Below are 14,966 nucleotides of genomic sequence, written 5' to 3' on the forward strand. Positions count from 1 at the left end.
CAAATGCGCACTTCAGTCACTAACCATTACTTATTCACAAATGAAAGGAAATGAATACTGCAACTAACAAATTTTATAATCTGATAAGCTTAGCTGTACTTTTAACTACCTAATCTCCTGATTCAGGTAATTAGCATGTCCTGGGGCAGTGTTTGTTGTAAAAAAAGAAGACAGGAGAGCCAGTTGGCATTCATTTTAAGGACAGACGGGAAAAAGAGTGAGAAAGTGAAATTATAAGTCATACCTTCAACTGTTAAAAACAGCCAAGAATTCTGGTTATTAAATTCTTAGCAACAACACAAAATAAACAAACTGCAGTGAAACAGAAACAGAGAAATTCTCCCAGGCTCATCTGTTCCACTCCAATGGAAGTGGGGGAGGAAGGTGGCAAAGGGCAACTCTGGTGAGAGAAATGACTCAGGCTACACTAGAGGCACCAGTGAGAGGACATCAGTCACAGCTGCGCAGGCCTGTCTGTGATTCAGCTGGCAACCAAGCGAGCACTGCACTGTCTGCCTGCCTGTCCAGCATTTCATTGGGCCTCTCCCCATTCCAGCCTCAGAGGCGACTGCAGGTCATGTCCATTTCAACCCCATCTTCCTGACAGGAAAGGCAGGTCGGAGAGGTGGAACTGACTCAGCCTGGGGCTCAGAGTTGGGGGAAGGGGTCCCAGAGAAGAATTACATCCATCAGAGCCTGAGCTTGAGATGTGATTTCTGCAGTGAGATCCTCATATTAGTAATGCAGCCAGATGACACTGATCTGGCCAGGTGGGCAGCTGCTTTCAGAGAAGGACAAGTCAATCCCGGAAGTCTCCTCAGAAATCTCAAAAGGAGCTATCACTTTGTGCTACAAGAAACCACTACTTCACGAAAGAACATTCCTATTAACAAGTTTTAATATCCCCCACAGGAAGAAAAGCAACCTAAGGCAATGACTCAGCGCGGAGGGAATGCTTTTCTTCCAAAGGTCATTTCCATGAGAGTTGTGGATAAATCTTCCATGTATGTAATATCTTACCATTCAAAACAAACACTGGTTTCCACAACTAGCCTTCTGCTTTTAAAATCATCATGCCTTTCCTATGAGTTCAAATTGACACTCACACAACCCCCAGATACAGATCTACTGAATAACTCAAGCAAATACACTTTTTTAACCTAAAAAGAACAAATTAAATATTCTAATTTTATCTTTTTCTTACCATATATATCTAACAATCTTATATTTCAAATGTACTCATTGGACATCATTTACATAAATAGTAATTCCATAGATAGATAATATTGTAATATTCACAGTTGTATTTCTTTTTTTTCTTTTTTTTTTTCACAGTTGTATTTCTGAATGAGAACATCCATTAAAAAAACTACCAAACCAATAGAGGTTATGTAAAGGTGCAAATTTCCAAAGATGAATGTCATTATATTGTATACCTAAAATGTAACAATAAAATAATAATTTTTTAAAAACCAAAAAACTATCAAAATCAATTTACCCATGGTTACCACTAGTTAGGGTTCCAGGTTATTTTGCTCCAAAGCTTGTGATGAGCATGAATTCGTTGCACATCAGAAAAAGTATATCTTTTTAAAACCTGTCTACACACAGGAAATGAAAAATACAACTGCGTGTTCATTAAAAATAGACAAAGGGGGCCGGGGATTTAGCTCAGTGGTTCTGGCACCTGCCTCAAAAGCACAAGGTCCTGAGTTCGATCCCCAGTACCAAAAAAAAAAAAAAAAAGACAAAGGGTCTTCGCTACATGATTCAACAAAAAAACCTTCAAACCGAAATTCTCTTACTTTTGAAGTACTAGGGACTGACCAGGGCCTCACCCATTCCAGGCAAGTACTCTGCCACTGAGCCACAAAGCCCAGCCCTTACTAGGTCAACTTCAACAACTCTAAATGGGAGGGGGGGGAAAGCACAACAAACATCACTGTGCTGACCTTTCCACTTCTGTGCTAGTGTGGCTGTCACTCATTTTAGTGCACTGTCAGAGGGGAACAAGGACACTACTGTGGCTGACACCCAGGGCACAGCAGACAGACAGCTTACTCCTGTGCACTGGTATTTTTGTGTTTCTCCTGCTGTGATCCACTGAGAAAACACCTCATTGAGCCACGAATTTCAGAGGCATCCAACAGAAGGGTGACTACAAAACTGCCCATCAGCCAGGCACTGTGGTACATGCTGGTCATCTCAGCACTTGAGAGGCTGAGGCAGGAGGATTGCAAGGTCAAGGCCAATCTGGGCAACTTATCAAGACCTTGTCTCAAAATTGAAAATTAAAATAAAAAAAGCCTGGAGATATAACTAAGATCAACCTCTGTTCAATCCCCAGTACCACAAAAACAAAACACAGAAACAAAAAATTGCCAGGCACAGAAAAGTAATGATGACATGGCATAAAATTAGACCTGAGTACCTAGAGCAACAAACCCTAGAATAAATTTTAATTCTCTATCTTAGTAAATGTACGGCCAGGTGTGGTGGCACATGCCTGTAACCCCGGCACTGAGGAGGCTGAGGTAGGCAGACCTCTGTGAGTTCGAGGCCAGCCTGAACTACATAGCAAGACTTGTCTCAAAAAATGGAAACTAAATAAACAAAATAAAATAAACAGAACAAAACAAATATACAAAATGCCCTAAGGACGGTATTCTTTTAAATGGACATATTACTTTAACTGAGACCTAACGAAGGTCTTTCTCACCCTTTTCTCCATAGGTAATTAAGAGTCCACAAAATTTTAAAATCCTAAACCATACTTTCCAGAACAAATGATTTTTAGTACGGTTGATAAGTACAAATAGAAAAACCCACAGCTCCATTCAATTTCTAGTTTCCCACCAACTACCATCTTGGGTGGTTTGGGATTATGGATAGCATTTTTAATGCATTTTTCTGGATTTTAAAAAATGACATGTATTTAAAAAAAGGTGTTTTTTTAAAGCCAGGGGTGAGAGGATAGAGAGGAGATACTAACCAAGGACACCAAATTTCACCTAGGCTGGGAAAGCCCAGGAGACGCATGACACAGTGACCGCGGTCAATAACAATCATCTATCCTTGAACTGCGAAGGGAGATTTTAAGTGTTTTCACCACAAAAATGATAAGTATGTGAGGCAATATATGTTATTTAGTTTAATTCACCCATCCAGCAATGTAAACATGTTATAAAAACATGTAAATATACAAGGCGCAGCCAAAAAATACGGTGAATGCTTACATCTTAACAAAAACAATTTATGGTAAGACACATTGCCAAGAACAATGGGCTGTGTCTGAAGCAAGGGGGAATATTTTGAGTATTCTGAAGGGAATTAATTACAATGTATCTTTTTTACTGTAATGAGATTTAAGCATTCACCACATTTGGCGTGATTACCCCTCATATATAGTTTTTGTCAGCTTGCTATAAATTTAAAACTAGGACTATGTACAGATTTTTGTTATTACCAGCTAGTAAATTTGCTGAGTTTAAGACCCTATCTTACTCATATTTGTGTTGCTAGCACCTAGCCTAACGCCTGAAACATAGCACATGTCTAATAATGTTAGTTGAGTGAATAAATGAATCCATAAACACTCATTTTTAGTCCCGACACATAAATTAATGGGTTAAGGTTCTTAAAATGTAATTTATTCAAGCCAGAGATTTAGCTTAGTGGCACTGCACCTGCCCGGTAAGCGCAAGGTCCTGAGTTCAATCCTCAGCACCAAAAAAAAAGGAAGTAATTTACTCTAGGAAAAATTCACTGAAAAAGAGTCTGCTAAGAAAAGTAAAAGAAAAACCAGCAACACAAAGAAAGGTCATGAGAAAAACCTCTGTAACTAAAACATGCCTAAGGGAAAAGATGACAAAAAACAGCTAGGGACAAAAGACAACTAGGGACATATTAACCGCTTCAGTTAAGAGTTATGCCCCACTCAGTTCCAAAGAACATGAATGAGGTGCTCAGAGTTTAAAGCACAGTAAGATCACTGAAAGTAATAGCTGTGTAAGTGAAGGTGGCTGGGGTCTGCCAGCTACAATGGTATAGCTCACAACAATCCAGCTAATGTTTCCTGTAAGATTTCTGGTAAATAGAGGAAGAGAACAACATTACATTCGTTACAGAGCAGGTTTCCTTTACTGAATTCACAAGTTCAGAACTGAATGTATCACACTTTCAGCCAGCCCCGTGTCTAAATACTCTATGTCTAAAGTGTCAGGTACTTCCGCTCAGGTACTGACTGCTTGCAAATTTGGAGAATTGCATGGGAGCCCTGGTTGGCGTCAGTGGAAGCACTTCTGTTCCTCACTAGGGAGCCCTGGGTGGGGGTCCAGTGGGAGCGCCTCTGCTCCTTACCAGGGAGCTCTGGGTGGGGTCAGTGGAAGCACTTCTGCTTGTCACTGCAGGACCCTGCTCATTTCCATCTTCTACCACGTCAGGAAATTACAACCACAATAGACCTTCCACAGAGTTCCAGAAATCCACCTCCAATTGTCCTCCACACACCACTGCCTTCTGGAGATCTGGGGCTCCTGTCCCATAGAACATGCCATGATTATACTGCTGTCCACTGAATTCTGTATGTGTATATTTATGCATCCCTTACCATTAAACTCTCCTGATCCTTTCGTCAAACCACACATGACACTCAGGGGCATTCACCACAGCTGGCCTCAAGAGTTTGTCTCCAGTTGCACGGAACTTGCCGAATCAGCCCGCTGCAGACAGGGAGGTCTGCGGACAACGTGGAAACGTGGCGGGTCGCACGGAACGCATCGAATCAGCCTACGCCCGGGCAGCAATCCACTGGACAGCCCCCGCCCCTGCTCCTCTGTACAGCCACCTGGTTCCACGCTTCAAAGAAGCAGAGGACACCGGACCACCAGACCACTGTACTGGGTAAGTTGGAGTCATCTTCACCTCCCATCAGGACCGGGACCATCTTCAGGGGAAGGGCAGCAGGAACCTGCAATACAACTCTGCAGAGTTCAACCCTACAGGAGGACAGGGAGCTCAACTTGGGACTTGCAGCCAGAAATCTGCCTGAATCTCATGGGTCTGAGACTAGCTTGCTGAGACCCACTGACTTATATCTGCACACTGCAACCCACGTTGTCTGTTGTGACAGCAGAGACGTACCCTGAAAGAGACCCTTCATCTTCATGGTTATTTTTTATTCCCAAAATTAGTTTTATTATTTTGGTTTTTTTCTCCTTTCTTTTCTTTCGCTCCTCTTATCTTTAATTTTTTTCCCTACTCTTTGCAAATATTTGTTTTTCTCTCCTTTTTTTCTTTTCTTTTCTTCTTTCTTTTCTCTTTCCTTTCTCTCTTACACTCACTCTCTTGCTCTCTCACATTGTGCATCTTCCCTTTTTGTCCCTGTTTTGGTCCTCATTCAGAGTTCTTCTTTATTTTCCTATTATTCTCTTTTTCCTTCTCACCTGTGTCCTCTGACCACACTGCTAACCTTCCCCTGTCCTTCTTCCCATCTATCCCTCCCTCCCCAACCCCTTCTAACTCCCCATCCCAAAGGGTAAAGTTGTTATATTGAAGAGTTTATTCACTATATGTTGGGTTGGTCCTCGATCTTGATTTAATTCACACAGCTAAAGGTGACAGATTAATAACTACCACAAAATGTCATTTTCGAAGATGTACTTGATGCAGTGGTGTTGCTGATTGTATCATTTGGGCTAGGTGTTGGTATTGGTCTAGTCAATGAACCTTCCTAGTATAAGGAAAATGAGATAGCCTTAGTCATTAGAGACTCAAAACTTAAAGACCAGCAATATCTGGAACACACCTCTGAGAAGCAATCATTCCATAAGGGTTCTAATTACAAGCAACAAAGATACCTACAATAATCAATGTCAAACTATCAACCCAGGAGTTAAACCAAGGACAGTACCAAAAACAAAAATGAGAAGACATTTAAGGAAGGCACAAACTCAGACTTCCACCCCACCAAGGGTAAATCCTGGGGGAAATGAGATGGAAAAGTCCCATAACCAACCACCTGGATACCCTGAACTGATAGCACAGGAAGTAACAAAACAGATGAATGAGGCTCTAGAAAAATTCAAAGCAGAAATAATCTCCCAGATATCTGCAGAGATGGTGAGCAGAGTGAAAGACATGATTAGAGGATCTAGAACAGAAACAGATTAAAAAAATAGATGAGCTCAGAAACATGCTGGAAGCCATGAATACCCAGCATAAGAAATGGAAACCATGATCGCCCAACATAAGGAAGAAATGGAATCCATGAAACAGATTGAAACAGATATTCAGGATATCAAAAACTCCACTGAAAGTATCCCCAGCAGATTAAGGGAATCTGAAGATAGAATATCAGATATAGAAGACAGAATCGCAGTTAGAGACCATGAAAATAGAGATTTCTTAAAAATAGTAAGGAACCACGAGAAATCAATCCAACAACTGCTAGACGATGCAAAGAAGAATAACATAAGACTGATAGGAGTACATGAAAAAACAGGAGAAAGCACAATTGACATAAAAAAACTGTTCACAGAAGTAACAGTGGAAAACTTCCCAGACAGAGGTAGAGAATTGGACATACAGATAAGTGAGGCATATAGGACTCCAACTAGCCATGATCAAAAAAAATCTACATCTAGGCCCAGGGATTTAGCTCAGTGGTTCTGCCACCTGCCTCCCAAGCACAAGGTCCTGAGTTCAATCCCCAGTACCAAAAAAAAAAAACCTACATCTAGTCATATAATAGTCAAGATCCCAGAAACCCAACAGAAAAACAAAATCCTACAAGCAATTAGAGAAAAGAAGCAAATCACATACAAAGGAAAACCCATCAGAATCACAGCAGACTTCTCAATACAAACCCTCAAATCAAGGAGAGCCTGGAGTGAAGTATTTCAAGTCCTAAAAAAAAATAACTTCCAACCTAGACTGCTGTATCCTGCAAAATTATCTTTCAAAATCGATGGGGAAATTAGATACTTCCATGACAAAGAACACCTGAGAAATTTCATGAACACCAAACCAGCACTGCAAGTGATTCTAAACAATATCCTAGAAAAAAGCAATGAAGGTCACAACTCCATGAGGACCAACAGAGGGAAGCCACCAGGCAAGATAAGACACTAAAGGGAAAGGGGGAAAAAATAAGAAATAAAAGAGCCAACAAAAGTAAAACATCATAAGGATAAATCAATATCTGTCAATTATAACCATCAATGTTAACGGCCTCAATTCACCAATCAAAAGAAATAGACTTGGGGCCGGGGATTTAGCTCAGTGGTTTTGCCGCCTGCTGCACAAGCGCAAGGACCTGAGTTCAATCCCTGGTACCAAAAGAAAAAAAAAAAAAAAGAAATAGACTGGCAGAATGGATTAAAAAAGAAAATGCAACAATATGCTGTATACAAGAAACACACCTAGCTCAAAAAGAAGCTCACAGACTGAAAGTAAAAGGATGGAAAACAGTTCTCCATGCCACAGGAACCCAGAAGAAAGCAGGAGTAGCAATCTTATTTGCAGACAAAGTAGATTTCAGACCAAAACTAATTAAGAGAGACAAAGATGGTCACTACATCCTTGTGAAGGGAACAATCCAAGAGGAAGAGATGACAATCTTAAATATATATGCACCAAATACAAATGCCCCCAACTATACAAAAACAAATATTAATAGACATGAAAAACCAAATAAACACTAACACAATTGTAGTGGGGGACCTCAATACCCCACTATCACAAATAGACAGATCATCTAGACAAAAGGTTAACAAGGAAATTCTAGAACTGAACCAAGCTATTGAACAAGTGGACTTAATAAATGTTTACAGAGTATTCCACCCCACAAAATCGGAATACACATTCTTTTCAGCTGCACACGGGTCATTCTCCAGAACAGACCATATGCTAGCTCATAGGACATATCTAAGTAAATGTAAAAGAACTGAAGTTACCCCCTGTATACTATCAGATCTTAGTGCAATAAAATTGGAGATCAATAACATAAGAAACCGCAAAACCCCAACAAATGCATGGAAACTGAATAACACCCTCTTGAACAACCAATGGGTCACAGAAGTAATTAAAGAAGAAATTAAACAGTTTCTACAAGTAAATGAAAATGCCAGTACAACATACAGGAATCTATGGGACACGATGAAAGCAGTTCTACGTGGGAAATTCATACCAGTGAATGCCCATATTAGGAAAACAGAGAAAACTCAGATAAATAACCTAATGCAGAACCTCAAGCTCCTAGAAAAAGAAAAGCAAGAAAAACCAAAAGCTCGTACAAGAGAGGAACTTATGCAGATCAGAGCAGAAATCAATGCAATGGAGACTAAGAGAACTATACAAAAAAAAAAAAATCAATGAATCAAAGAGTTGGTTTTTTGAAAGAATAAATAAAATCAATAAACCTTTAGCTAACCTTATTAAGAAAATAAAAGAAAAGGTTCAAATCCATGCAATTAAGAGTGAAAAAGGTGAAGTCAGAACAGATCCAGCAGAAATCCAAAGGATCATCAATACCTACTTTGAGAACCTGTACTCGAATAAAATGGAAAACACAGAAGAAATGGACAGATTCCTAGATACATATGAATTGCCAAAGTTAAATAAAGAAGATATAGAAATTCTAAACACCTCAATTACAATGAGTGAAACTGAAAATGTAATAAAATATTTACCAACAAAGAAAAGCCTAGGTCCGGATGGCTTCACTGCTGAATTCTACAAGACATTTAAAGAAGAACTAATGCCATTACACTTTAAACTCATCAAGGAAATTGAAAGGGAAGCGATATTTCCAAATTCATTCCTGGAAGCAAATGTGACTTTGATTCCAAAACCAGGGAAAGACCCAACCCAAAAAGAGAACTACAGGCCAATCTCCCTAATGAACATACATGCAAAAATCCTCAACAAGATACTGGCAAACAGAATACAGAGGGTCATCAAGAAGATCATACACCCTGACCAAGTTGGATTTATCCCAGGGATGCAAGGATGGTTCAACATTCATAAATCAATAAATGTAATACACCATATTAACAGAGTCAAGGACAAAAACCATATGATCATCTCAACAGGTGCAGAAAAGGCATTCGACAAAATCCAGCAACCATTCATGATAAAAACCCTACAGAAAATTGGAATAGAAGGTCTTTATCTCAACCTGATTAAGGCTATGAAAAAAAACCAACAACCAACATCATACTAAATGGTCAAAAACTGAAAACTTTCATGCTAAAATCAGGAACAAGACAAGGATGCCCACTATCACCACTCCTGTTCAATAGAGTTCTGGAAACATTAGCCACAGCAATTAGAAAAGAGAAAGAAATTAAAGGAATAAAGATAGGAAAAGAAGTTAAACGGTCATTATTTGCTGATGATATGATACTTTACATAGAAGACCCAAAAAACTCCGCTAAAAGACTTCTAGACTTAATGGACAGATTCAGTAGAGTAGCTGGACACAAGGTCAACACTCAAAAAACAATAGCCTTCTTGTACACAAATAACAGACTCACTGAGAGAGAAATTAGGGAAACAATCTCTTTTACAATAGCATCCAAAAAAAATGAAATATCTAGGAATCTATCTAACAAAGGAAGCAAAAGACCTCTACACTGAAAACTACAGCACTCTGAAAAAAGAGACTGAAGAGGATACAAGAAAATGGAATGACATCTCTTGCTCCTGGGTAGGAAGAACCAATATAGTGAAAATGCCATACTTCCAAAACTACTATATAGATTCAATGCAATGCCAATTGAAATTCCAACAATATACTTCACAAAACTAGAGAAAACAATCCAAAAATTCATTTGGAACAAGAAGAGACCTAGAATAGCTAAAGCGATTGAAAGCAACAGAGACATGGCTGGGGTACCACAATCCCCAACTTGAAACTATACCACAAAGCTACTGTGATAAAATCGTGGCAAAGGAACAGACCTGAGGATCAGTGGAATAGATTAGAAGATCCAGAAACAACTCCAGACATGCTCAGCCACCTCATCTTTGACAAAGGAGCCAACCACCCTCACTGGAGGAAAGATAGCCTATTTAATAAATGGTGTTGGAAAAACTGGATTTCAACCTGCCAAGGATTGAAACTAGACCCATACCTATCACCATGCACTAAACTAAGATCGAAGAGGATTAAAGATATAAATATTAAGACAGAAACACTAAACTTGCTGGAAGATAAGTTAGGTAGAACTCTTGAAGACATTGGCATAGGAAAAGACTTCATGAACAAAACCTCAGCAGCATGGGAACTAGCAGAAAGAATCAACAACTGGGATCTCATCTTATTAAAAAGCTTCTGCACTGCAAAAGAAACCACCAACAGAGCTAACAGACAGCCTACAATATGGGAAAAAATTTTTAGCAGCTGTACCTCAGACAAAGGACTACTATCTAGAATATATAAAGAATTGAAAAAAATCAGACCCCCCAAATTCAAAGACCCAATTCAAAAATGGGCATCTGAAATGAACAGACATTTCTCAGACAAAGGTGTAAAAGCAGCAAATAAACATATGAAAAAATGTTCAACATTACTGGTCATTCGAGAGATGCAGATGAAAACAGCACTGAGATTCCACCTCACCCCAGAAAGAATGGCTGTTATCAAGAAATCATTCAATAACAAATGCTGGTGGGAGTGTGGGGAGAAAGGAACCCTTCTCCATTGTTGGTGGGAGTGCAGACTGGTGCAGCCACTGTGGAAGTCAGTATGGAGACAGCTCAAAGAACTAGGGCTAGAGGTCCCATTTGACCCAGTTATTCCCCTTCTGGGGATCTTCCCAAAAGAATTAAAAGAATTGGACCACAGTGATATATGTGCACCCATGTTCATAGCAGCACAGTTTGTAATAGCTAAAGCTTGGAAACAGCCCAAGTGCCCATCAACTGGAAACTGGATAAAGAAAATGTGGTTTTTTTATATAATGGAGTACTACTCAGCCATAAAGAACGAAAAACTAGAGTCATTTATAGCTAAATGGATGCATATCGAGGCCATACTCTTAAGTGAAATAAATAGGACACACATGTGTAAATACCGAATAGGTTCCCTATTGTGAGAAACTGGTAGTGTAAACAAGATTAAAATGAATAATTGATAATTTGAAATAGGAAAAAAGGTCCAAAGACGAAGGAGTGAAGGGGGGGGGAAGGGGAAAGGAAAAACTATGAGAAAAGAAAAAAAAAATGGAAATAAAATCTATGTAAATAGGGAAGGGTGGAGGGGGTGAAGGGTGCACAGGTAATGGGGAAAAAAATAAGAACCAAGATATAACATGTACAGGTACAAACACCCAATGATAAATGTAAACGAACTGTGTACCTAAAGTGTACCAATAAAATGTACCAATAAAATTAATTTAAAAAAAAAAAAGTTTGTCTCATCTCCCCTGGTTATTTGAAGACAGGATGACCTCAAATTCTGTCAGAACAGTCCTCAAACTTTAATAAAATTTCTCTGAGACAGAAATGTCATGAAACTGAAAAAGATAATGAGCTGACAAACTATAACAAAATGCAAAAGACCACATAGTACATTCTAAAATGACAGAGTACTCTAATAGACTATGCCTAGTATAAAACAAGCCAACCTATAGGCTAAATGCCTCAAATATAAGAATTATACATCAATACCTTGAATCAGAGTTAAAAGTTTAAAAAAACAGAAAACACAGATTCAAATTATTTATATCTTTGAAGCATGGATCTCTGTAGTTATTCAATTGGAATTTGTATATGGAGGCTGGAAGTGTAGTTCAGTGGTACAGTACATGTTTAACATGGCCCTGGGTTCAATCGCCAGCAGCAGGAGTATATATATATATAGATATAAATGTAAATAAAAATTTCATATATGTATATAAAAACCTATTTCAGACAACATTGCATCAGTGTCTATAGAAACATTAGGCTTAAGGTAAAAATATTTACCTACTTGCTCTTTGCATTCATTCATAAACCCATCCCTTTTATTAAATATCTTTTAAAGTGTAAATACTCCCAAATTTTAAGTTTAAGCTAGAATATTATAAGCAAAGGGGTATAGCTCACTTTGCACTGACTACCTTTTCACTCTTTTAATTTTGAAACATATTCAATGTCTATATATTTTTGGGGGGGCTACCGAGGATTGAACTCGGAACCTTGTCCTTGTGAGGCAGGTGGCAGGACCACTGAGCTAAATCCCCAGCCCTCAATGTCTATATTTTTAACAGTGCTATTAATATATAATTCACATACTATTCAAATCACTCATTTATATAATTCAGTGATTAAATGCTCTGACCAATGTAGCAATCATGAAAACTCACAGAGCAGAGGTTCATTAGACCTAATGACAACACAAAATTACATCAGTTTTCCATAACTGATTCTTCACAGAATTGAGATTTGTATTTATAAATGTTTTAAAATACATATACCTTAATGAATGTATTTATATCCTAAATCTTTTTTTTTAATTTTAAACAACAAAATCCCAGGTATTTTCTGCTTTATTTTTAGCAAAGTTGGAGTGTCATGTTCTAATTTACTGAAACATTCAGACCACATAACACAAAGCAATGTGACCGTCCAAGTCCTTTCCCCTTTGTGTCAGCCACAGGGGTGTAAACAAGAAACCCTGAGCACCTATAACCCCATCGCAGCTTCTCAGACCACAGAAACACTCTGGGATGTAGTACTCAGTTAAAAGAATTCTGAACTATCATCTACTTTCTTTCATCAATCTTCACAAAATTTTGTGAAAGTAGTAAGTCAATGATTAACATTGAAAGAAAAAGCAAATATTTACCCTTTATTTATGAGGCCACAGCACATTTTAAAATTTTGTTCTTATACTAAATGTACTGCATTTTGGCTATACTTAAATTTTCCTAACTTTCCAGAAGAACAATGAGGAGAAAGTTTCCCCAAAGAAAGCTTGTGTGCAATACTATCCAAGAAAGCTAACTTTGCTTTCTCAATAGTCCAAATACCTGACTAATAAGACCAACTGTCCCGCAAGTTGAGCTATACCACACAACAGGTTTGGGTTTCTATATATTTGCACATAACATCAGCAATATGAACAATAGTAAAAAGCAGGCAAAAGTCACACAGGTTATTAGAACCTCCAAGTTCTAAATTTTCAAATAAATAAAAATAGCAATGAAAAACTGTCTTTATTCATTTCTACAGAAGCTCTTCAAAAAAATTCTTCAGAGTAACTTTCTAGGGCCCCACTAATACAAGGTAGCTATTTATACAATAAAAAGCTCCATCATGAATCCATCAAGCCTGACAGGCCTTTTCCCTGTTTATGGAAAGAAGAGTGGAAGAATGACTTAAACGGTTTACATTAAAGCTGCAGGCCCATACTCTTGAAAAACTATCACATGTTAAATGAAAGCCATCTTTCCATACCCTAATAGTCTCAATTTAGAAACTACATATATTTTTTCTCAAAGTACTAATATTCTTTAATTATGTCATTTCTACATTTTTCTATAAGTATATCATGCCTAAATTTTTATTAAATAAAATGAGGAAAAGCTGTCAGTGAATACATTCAAAATACCATATTCATTAATGGTTTCCCATACTTCCACCATATTTCTATCAGCTTCCACCAACATTATGAAAACATGTAGTCTTTGGGGTATACAAATACGTCTTGTTCAAAAGCCCAAGAATCTGAAACCCCAAAGACCCACAGTAAAAATCAAAGTATTAGTAATACTGAAATCTTAACTTCTCTTAAGGCTTTTTATTGTTGATTTGCTCCCTGCCAATTCCAGTGGCAGAGCTTCAGGCACAATCCTAGACCATGCAGCTTACTGGATTTATTATGATAATAACTCATGAGGATTAAAAAAAAGAGATAATCCCCCCAAATCTACCTAAGACCTTGGTTATGATCCTGTCAAGTTTCATGAGAATCTTTCAGGAAGCTTTCTAAGCAATATAGGTGTATTTAAGTATGTGTGTTTGTGTTATGAGCTCAAATACAAAATCAGAATAACACAATGAAAATTTCTGGAGAAAATACAAATTCTTTTATAAGATAAAAAATTATGGTTCAAGCAGATTTTTTAAAAGTCCATGAAAAGACACTGTCTAATCACCTATTTATTCCACTAAAATTAATTAGTTCTTCAAAATGGCAAAATAGTAATAGTATTTAATTCACTATGTGAAAATAGCCTGTTTCATATACTTTTTTCTTACAAGCAAATTAATCAGTCAATTGCTCAATAACCAAGTATTTGTGAAAGTTATTACCACTCTCTTCCTACAGATTTCAGCCTTATGTTGTTTTCTTAGTAATTTTACCTGCTGTTTTTAGCTACCTTTGTGAAGCATTTGATTTATTATAAACACAAGATGTCCAGTCAAAATCCTTTTGCTTTTCAAAGTACACCTCTGGCCCTGCCTGGTGGAGCAAGCCTGTAATCCCAGCCCTGGAGGCAAATGCAGGAAGATCACAAGGATCACAGGAAGCTCCAGGCCAACCTAACTACATACTGAGTTCTAGGCCAGTCTGAACTTCGAACAAGACCCTGTCTCCAAAAAACAAAAACAAAACAAAAGAAACCCACCTCTGTTCGTGATTTTTCTCATCTTGGTTACTCTAACTTCCTGTTTTCTACTGCCAATAGCTAAAAACTATGCTAATAGTTACTCTGATTCTCCAAAATACTCTTGTCCCACATATTTAAATTCCTGAAGTCCTTGGTATTCTTATCTCAATTGTTATTTGTCATCACAAAGTGCTATTTCTTTCCTTTATCATTTTAGGTGTTCCTGCTTTCTAATTTTTGTTTGTTGGCCATTTGTGTCCTACATTCCATGCCTTACTTCCCACATGTTGCCTAGCTGGAAACAGGAAGCATTCTCTAGGCCCTATTTTCCACTAGAGAAAATGACTCTTCTGAAAGTCACTGCAG

At 38.0% G+C, this 14,966-nt stretch overlaps 1 protein-coding gene across 5 annotated transcripts in view; it reads right to left on the reverse strand.

Annotated features, from left to right (window-relative positions):
* Positions 1 to 14,966, reverse strand: part of Esyt2 (extended synaptotagmin 2) — a 103,318-nt gene that overhangs the window by 86,825 nt on the left and 1,527 nt on the right. The gene's annotated exons all lie outside the window — the stretch shown is intronic.

Source organism: Heterocephalus glaber, unplaced genomic scaffold (assembly GCF_053883595.1).
Source record: "Heterocephalus glaber isolate CG9 unplaced genomic scaffold, H.glaber_assembly_v1.0 deba00000818, whole genome shotgun sequence".
Lineage (NCBI taxonomy): Eukaryota > Metazoa > Chordata > Mammalia > Rodentia > Bathyergidae > Heterocephalus > Heterocephalus glaber.